Here is an 8,912-nt window from a genome sequence, read left to right on the forward strand (position 1 = left end):
GATCCAGTTTGTATACGAAGTGCATCCAGTTTTTATCGTAACTCTCTCAACTTTTTAGCACATGCCATGTGGGTGAAACTATGATACCATGCCAACTTTCAACCTTTTCAGAGTTCATTTGTAGTGCTTTTTAATTTCAGGGTCAATTAGCTCAAAAAAGTAAGTAAATGCATGACAAATACCAAATGAAGTCAGGAAATATTGAAAATTTATGATGTGGCTTTAAATGGTGTATTTTAAACACACAAAAAGTATGGAGTTCAAATAAGTTCAAAAAAATGAAATCCCTTTGCAATAGATGAGTTTTCGTTCGAAACTCTGATACTTCGAAAGAGATTGTTCATTTTGTACACGAAGTGCATCCGGTTTTTGATCATTTTTTCAAAAAAGGGAAAAATGTAAAACGGCCATTACTTTTGCATACGACGTCAAAAAAAAGTTTAATATATAAAAAAAAAACTAGAGAAAATTGGGAATCGATTTCACCGGGGCTTGATCAAAATTTCAAATGTAAAAAAAGTTACGTCAAAAAGAAGTTTTTTCCACAAAAATAAGAAAAAATAATTTTATTTAAAATCTTTAGGTTGTTTTCATTGAAATTCACTATTATTATTACTTATTTTGTTTATTTTAATAATTGTTTGAATTCAAAAAATTAAATCATGTGACATGACATCAAACCCTAGGTTGTTTAGGATTGATAGCTTACTATTGTCAGGAGAACAACAAGTGCAGACTTGGCAACTAGGGGCGATAGAATCAGGAAGTTAAGCGTGCTCGGGCTGAAGCAGTGAAAGGATGGGTGACCGGCCGAGAAGTTAGACGATTTAAAATGAGTAATCTACGATAGAGCAGTGAGGATGGGTGATTAGAGATTAAATTGTCAAATAAATCAAAGATTTAAAAATTGAAATAAAACATAAAACAAATCAAAGAATATTCAAAAATAAAATTTGAAAAATAAATAAAAAAGGTACCTTTTTGGGTCAAACAAACAAAATAAACAGACGGATCCTTTAGTCCCGGTCCGTGTTAAGACTCGGGACTAAAGGACCTACCCCTGAGGGCGCTCCGAGGCGCCCACGTGGAGCACCTTTGGTCCCGGCTTGGAACAGGGCCGGGACTAAAGGTTAGGCCTTTAGTCCCGCCTCTTTGGTCCCGGTTGATGAACCGGGACTAAAGCCCCTTACGGGCTGAGACTATAGGCCCTGTCTCCACTAGTGTATAAAGCATTATTTCTCAATTTCTTAAAGTAGCACAACCAAGATTTTAGTAAACCCTGGAGAAAATATTCAAAGGATTTAGAGCGAACATGAATATAGTTTGTTGAATATTTGTGGCTGCCCCCCTTAGGCCTTGTTTGGCAGCAAGGGGTTGGGGTTGAGGAGGATTGTGGAGGGGGGGTTTCAGAGGATTGGGTGAATCCCTCTCTTCCACCCAATCCTCTCAAATTCCCTTAATTGCCAAATCCCTGAACCATGAGATGAGGTTTCTGAGCCGCGTGGGTAGGAAGAAATCGAGGAGGGTTAAAGAGGATTGAAGGGGTTTGCTCACCACAAACCCTGTCCACCAAATGAACATGCGGGAAATCGCTGGGTTTCTGATCCCCTCAAAGATAATCCCCTACAAACTTCATCAAACCCTGCGTATCAAACAAGGCCTTAAGAGGAATGATAGAACCACATGATGTACGTTAAGTTTGACTACCTCAAAACAAACAATGCCAAAAGAAAGAGGTTTACGATGACAGAAAAGGGTGACAAAAAAGAAAGAAAAAGATAGATATACAGCTGAATAAAGTTGCAAGACAACATCCAACCCATTAAGCGCTCGCGGAAGGATCGCCCTCTCACGCTATCCACGTCGGATTGAAAGAACGCCAACATAGGAACAGTGTTTTCTCGTGAGTTGCGGATTGGTCTCTCGTCCGAACAAGTATCGCACAGATAACATCTCCCGAGTTCTCAGTTGAGATAAATACACTAACAGTCATTTAATTTAAGATCAAATCACCCATTAAGCGTCGCACAAGGATCGGCCTCTCACGCTATCCACGTCGGATTGAAAGAACGCCAACGTAGGAACAGTGTTTTCTCGTGAGTTGCGGATTGGTCGCTCGTCCGAACAAGTATCGCGCAGATAACACCTCCCGAGTTCTCAGTTGAGATAAATGCTAACAGTCATTTAATTTAAGATCAAAGCACAATACAGTCATTACTTTGGAATATATTGATTACAGTCATTAAATACGCAAAGAGGTGATTATACGGTCACTCACCTAGCGTAGAGCTCCGTATTATGTTGAGTTGACTGGTCAACCTTTCCTCCTTAGCTCGGCCAGCGCCTCCCAGGCGTCAGGCCGGTCGTCCTTGTCCGGCGCCACGCACCGGAACGCCAGCTCCGCCACCGCCTCCACATTGGGCATCACGTTGGGGAGCTCGTTGAGCACCAGCGGGTCAACCACCTCCCTCAGCTCACCGATCTGGATCTTGGACACCACCCAGCCCTCCAGCGTCATGTCCCGCCGCTCCCTGCCCACGTCCACGGGCCGCAGCCCCGTCACCAACTCTAGCATCACCACGCTGAAGATGTACACGTCGCTCTTATCCATCAGCTAGAACGACCAGTGGTAGTCCGGGTCCAGGTACCCCGACGTGCCCTGTGGCGCCGTGCAGCACACCACCTCCCGCTCGATCGTCGTGGAGCAGGGCGTCGCCAGGAGGCGCGACATGCCAAAGTCGCCGAGCTGGGCACGCATGTCGGCCTCCATGAAGATGTTGGAGGAGGTGACCTCGTTGCAAAAGGACTTGGTGATGGTGGCGGAGGACGGGGACGGTGACGGCGGCACGTGCAGCCGCTTCACGACGGAGGACCGGCCTCGGGCGAGAGGTACGCGAGGTACACCGTCCCGATCCCGCCGTCCCCGAGCTTGCGCGCGGCGTCAAACCCAGCTGTGGCCGCGCGGAGCTGCTCGAAGGTGAAGGTCGGGTGGCCATGGTGCAGGCCATGGCGATGGAGGAAGGTGGGGACGCGGGAGGACTACGACGCCTGCTGCTGCGATGCGCAGTCGCCCTCCCCCTTGCCGTGGTGCAGGTCGGGCAGCACGCAGCTCGCGGCCCCACCGCCCCTGCGGCGCTCTCGACACGGTGCTGGTGGGCGCGCGGGTGCGGGGTAGGAGGAGGGGGCTCGTGGTCGCTGAGTCGAGAAGCGGCCGACGGCAGGAGTGCGGCGGCGACGACGAGCAGGAGGAGGAGGAGGAAGCGCGGGGGCATGTCGGCTCCGATGCGGCGTGATCCGGGCGGGGTCATTCGATTTGGCCGAGGAGCGAGGAGGAAAGATTGGGGAATTTCGAAGCGAGCTCCCTCCCGGTTGCCATGTATTTTGCTTCACCAGTCAATTCGCGTTTAGTTGAAAAGGTAGACCATGTTGGCTTTTGAAAGTGCGTATGCAGCTGTACAGGCGTGCCTACGCGATTCTTGCTTCGGCCGGCTACTTGACGGAACTTGCGTAACTAGCGACACGAATAAAACTGATCGATGGATTTGATGGCTAAAGGCCCGTGTCGAGCCTTTGCTTTGTATTGCTTTTCGTTTTTCTGGTATTACAATCAACACCCCTAGGGTGTCTTTTATACACGTCCACAAGGGACTATGAAAATAGACTAGGACTAGGAATCCTAATACTACTAGGACTCGGTTTGGCTTTCTTTCCTAATCCTACATGAGCAACATGATTAACATCTACATTCACCTCCTTAATCTTGTTGCTTGACTTCACTTCTTGCACTCCGACTTTCCTCCTCATCTCGATGAACTTCTGTCGACCGACGGACTTGGTGAAAATATCGGCAAGTTGGTCTTTCGTGTTCACATGTTGAACCTCGATCAACCCTTCTTCAATGCACTCCCGGATATGGTGGAACCGGGTATCTATGTGCTTGTTCCTTTCGTGATGAACCGGATTTTTGCACAACGAGATTGCAGCTTGGTTATCGATCTTCAGTGACGCCTTCTGCACCTCCCGCTTTGCAAGAATAGCTAGGAGTCTTCTCAGCCACACTGCTTGACAAGCCGCCGTGCTTGCCGCTATGTATTCTACCTCGCATGAAGACAGTGTCACCACCTTTTGCTTCTGAGAATTCCAGCTAATCGGATTCGGGCCAAGGTAGAAAACCATGCCCGTTGTGCTCTTTCGGTCATCAACATCACCTGCCATGTCGCTATCTGAATATCCACGAAGGATCAATCCTTCCTTTCCCTTTCTGTACGTGCAACCAAGATTAATGGTGTCTTTCACATAGCGCAAGATTTGATTGACCGCGCTCATGTGCTCGGTTGTCGGATTCTCCATGAAACGACTCACGATCCCGATTGAATAAGCCAAGTCAGGTCGGGTATGCACCAAATATCTTAGGCTGCCCACAACGCTTCGATACATTGTGGTGTCCACCGGCGGATTTGAGCTACGCTTGCTCAACTTGTGACGTTGGTCCATTGGAACTTGTGTCGCGTAGCAATCTGACATGCCACACTTTTCCAATAACTTGATCGCATAAGCCGATTGACATAGGGAAATCTCTCCGGAGCTTTGCTTCACTTCGATGCCCAAGTAATAGCTGAGTAATCCCAGATCACTCATGCTAAACTTGTTCTTCATTTGCGCCTTGAAACGTTCAATTTCTTGTACGCTATCTCCGGTGATAATCAGATCGTCGACATAAACTCCAACTAGCAGGTTTGAGCCTTTGGAGTTCTTTGTATAGACTGCGTGCTCGAGGGGACATCTCTTGAACCCGAGCGAGACCAGACTTCGGTCTAACTTTGAGTTCCAAGCTCTTGGCGCTTGCTTCAACCCGTAAAGTGCCTTCTTGAGCTTGTAAACTTTCCCTTCTTCGCCTTTCTTCTCGTAGCCGAGGGGTTGTTCCACGTACACTTCTTCTGTGAGATCGCCGTTGAGGAAAGCGGATTTAACATCCATATGATGAACCTTCCAATCCTCTTGTGCTGCCAAAGCTAGGAGCACTCTCACCGTCTCGATTCGAGCAACCGGTGCAAACACCTCATCATAGTCAACTCCTTGACGTTGAACGTAGCCCTTTGCAACGAGTCTTGCCTTGTACTTCACAATGGCACCCTCCGTGTCCTTCTTTAACTTGTAAACCCACTTCAAACCTATCGTCTTTTGGTTTGGAGGTCGGGTTACCAAAGTCCACGTGCCATTGCTCTCAATTGCCTTCATCTCCTCATCCATGGCGTGCGTCCAACTAGGACTTTTTCTCGCCTCTACGAAGTTCGCCGGCTCCTCAACTCCCAACAGACATAGTCCGGAGTACTCGAGCGTAACTGGCTTTGTGTACTTGTAGACTTTCTTGAGGGTCTTGTAGCGACGAGGCCCTGAGGAGTCCGTTGTGGCTTGCGAAGGAGGCGACACAAATTGTGTCGGTGTTGATGCACTTGAGGAAGACGGCTGAGACCTTGGTGTGTCATCGACATCCGTGTCGTCGGCGTAGTCGTCGTGACCGTGACCATCATCTTCATTGTCGTTGTCACTATGCGCCTCGTTGTCGATGTTGTCGTCGAGATCTCCACCTGTGTCGTGCGCGGCGTTGTCGCTATCTCCTTGCGACCTATGCGCGTCATCGTCGGTGTCGGCACCATGACGATCACTACCATTGTGGTCACCTTGGTTGGGTGTCTTGCCAATCACCTGGACATCCTCCCCTGCATCATCATCAGTTGGAAATTCAACTGCAAATATGTTACTGTTTGGAGCATCGTCGGCTGCGGCGCTCCAATTCCATGCTTGGTTTTCTTCAAACACGACGTCGCGTGAAATCCGTAGACGCTTGGTTTGTGGATCGTAGAAACGGTATGCCTTGGTGCCAGAACTGCTCTCGTATCCGATGAACACCATCTTGGTGCTACGATCGGCAAGCTTTGAGAGGTGCGGCTCCGCCGTCTTCACATGTGCCACGCACCCGAATGTCCGTAGATGAGACACATTCGGCTTACGTCCGTAAATTGCTTCATACGGAGTCTTGCCGATCACCGCCTTCGTTGGAGCCTGGTTGAGAAGATAGACCGCCGTCGAGAAAGCTTCTCCCCAAAAAGTCCCGTTCTTGCTCTTGAGTAAACTCCTTGCCATGTCAACAACGGTTCGATTGCGCCTTTCAACGACCCCATTCTGCTGCGGCGTGTAAGGTGCCGTGATGAACCTCTTTATGCCAATCTTCTCGCAGTAGTCGTTGAACTCATTCGACGTAAACTCTCCGCCGCGATCTGTCCGTAGAGCGCGAACCTTCAGCTTGTGTTCCATCTCTGTTGCAGCCTTCAATTTCTTGAACGCTTCAAACGCCTCATCTTTAGATCGTAGGAGAATGACCCACATATATCTCGAGTAGTCGTCTACCACAAGGAAGAAATACTTCTTTCTAGCGTGAGTTGCCGGGGTGATAGGGCCACATAGATCGCCATGGAGCAGCTCGAGTGCATCACTTGCACGATAGGTAGACTGAGCAGGGAATGGCCTGCGGTGCTGTTCTCCAACCAAGCACCCGTCACATACTCGATCAACATGGTCGGTAACTGGCATCCCGGATACCATCTGCATCTTTGACATCTTCTTCAAGGCGTAGAAGTTAACGTGTCCAAATCTAGCATGCCATAACCACGAATCATCATCACTCTTGGCGAGCCAACACTCCGGTTGAGATTGATCAAGGTTTAGGACATATAGCCTATTCCGTGTGCGATTAACACGAGCTAGCACGTTTCGGAGGTTGTCGAAGATCGTCATCACTCCGCTCTCGATATTCACCTTCCATCCATTCTCGTCAAACTTCCCAATAGAGATGATGTTGTTGCGCAGCCGTGGGATGTAGTACACTCCGGTGAGTATGCGATGTTCGCCTGTGAGACCCTCAAAGAGGACAGATCCTTGCCCGCAAATCTCCACAGCTGAACCATCACCGAACTTGACCGAGCCTTCAACATCGTATTCCAGCTCGAGGAATTTCTCCTTGCACCCCGTCATGTGGTTACTGGCACCCGTGTCGAGATACCACGACACGTTCTGATCACCGGATAACTTTGGTGTCACTTTTTCCTCATTAAGTAGCACCTTCCGGCTTGGTTTCACAACCACCGTTTCAGCGAGATCACAAACTTCGGCCATCAGAAGACCTGGACCTTCGTCTTCCTGCTTTGCCAAATTTGCCTTGATCTCCCGCTTGTTAGGCTTTGGACAATCCTTCGCAAAGTGACCCATCTTATTGCAGTTATAGCACTTGACCTCGGACAAGTCCAAGTTCCGTGGTTTCTGCTCTTTAGATTGGCCCGCCTTACCACGACCTTGTGGTTTGCCTTTTCCGGTTTGTCCATCGCCCTTCGTGTTGCTTGAGCCTTCGCCACCGTCACGCCTTCCTTTGCTACTTGGGGCCTCCCAATCTGCGCGCGAGTACATGAGTTGGTCACTACCTCCTCCTTTGCCTTTTCGACAGCCACGAGCATTCTCTTCCCACGTCCGCAGGCGTCCGATCGCCTCCGTTATGGTCATGTCGTCGATGTCGTAAAGCTGCTCGAGCGTGCCGATGATGTACGTGAATTTATCAGTCACTGAACTGAAAAACTTCTCCACGATCTCGGTCTCCTCGAGCTTTGAACCAAGCGTGCGGATCTCTCCCACCAGAGTAGTAAGACGCATGGCATAGTCGTTCACCGATTCAGTTTCCTCCATCTGCAACTTGTGAAATTGGCGCTTCAGCACTTGTGCCCTTGCCTTGGTGACGCGATCTTCTCCGATCCTCATCTCCTTGAGTGCGTTCCACGCCTCTCTTGCCGTCTCGAACTCCGCCAATGTCATCAGCACGGAATCCGGCACAGACTGGGCTATGGCGGCCATGGCACCTTCGTCAAACTCGTCATCGACGTCGTCGTCCGTGATTGCCTGCCACACTCGAAGGGTTCGGAGAATAATCTTCATCTTCACCGCCCACACGCCGTAGTTGGCGTCGGTGAGCATCGGGTACTGGATGGGGATGTTGCGATGCGCCTGGACGTTGGCGCCGCTCGTTCCTCCACCACTGGTTGCTGACTTGACGCCCTTCTTCACCTTGTCGCCGTTCTTGTTCGCCTTGGCACCGCCGCTGCCGGACTTGACTGACTCAGCGTCGCTGTCCGTCATCATAGATCGTAGATCGTTGAGGCTCTGATACCAATTGTTGGCTTTTGAACGTGCGTATGCAGCTGTACAGGCGTGCCTACGCGATTCTTGCTTCGGCCGGCTACTTGACGGAACTTGCGTAACTAGCGACACGAATAAAACTGATCGATGGATTTGATGGCTAAAGGCCCGTGTCGAGCCTTTGCTTTGTATTGCTTTTCGTTTTTCTGGTATTACAATCAACACCCCTAGGGTGTCTTTTATACACGTCCACAAGGGACTATGGAAATAGACTAGGACTAGGAATCCTAATACTACTAGGACTCGGTTTGGCTTTCTTTCCTAATCCTACATGAGCAACATGATTAACATCTACAGACCAATCAACTCAGCAGAATACGGAGCTCTACGGTGAGTGAGTGGCTGTATAATCACCTCTTTACGTATTCAATGACCATAATGAACGTATTTCAAAGTTCAATGACTGAATTGTGCTTTGACCTCAAATTGAGCGACGGTGAGTGTATTTATATCTTCTCAGTTTTATTGTTTCCTCTCCTCCGTCGCTCTCGTTGGATTTCTCCATCAAATTAACATCACCTTGACTCAGATGAGATGGGCGCCGGCAGGAAGGCTGCGAAGGCACGGCAGACGGTGCGTATGATCCTCTTGGTGATGCGCGTCCCGAATGCGGCGCCCTGGCATGGGGATCACGGCACGACAAGCAGCACCCTGAGTACAGCCGCAAGCTC

The 8,912-nt window shown here is 49.5% G+C and overlaps 1 pseudogene; it reads right to left on the reverse strand.

Annotated features, from left to right (window-relative positions):
* Positions 1-2,314: 2,314 nt before the first annotated feature.
* LOC123396740 lies at positions 2,315-3,272 on the reverse strand (annotated as a pseudogene).
* Between the last annotated feature and the right edge of the window lie 5,640 nt (positions 3,273-8,912).

This window comes from Hordeum vulgare, chromosome 5H, assembly GCF_904849725.1.
Source record: "Hordeum vulgare subsp. vulgare chromosome 5H, MorexV3_pseudomolecules_assembly, whole genome shotgun sequence".
NCBI lineage: Eukaryota > Viridiplantae > Streptophyta > Magnoliopsida > Poales > Poaceae > Hordeum > Hordeum vulgare.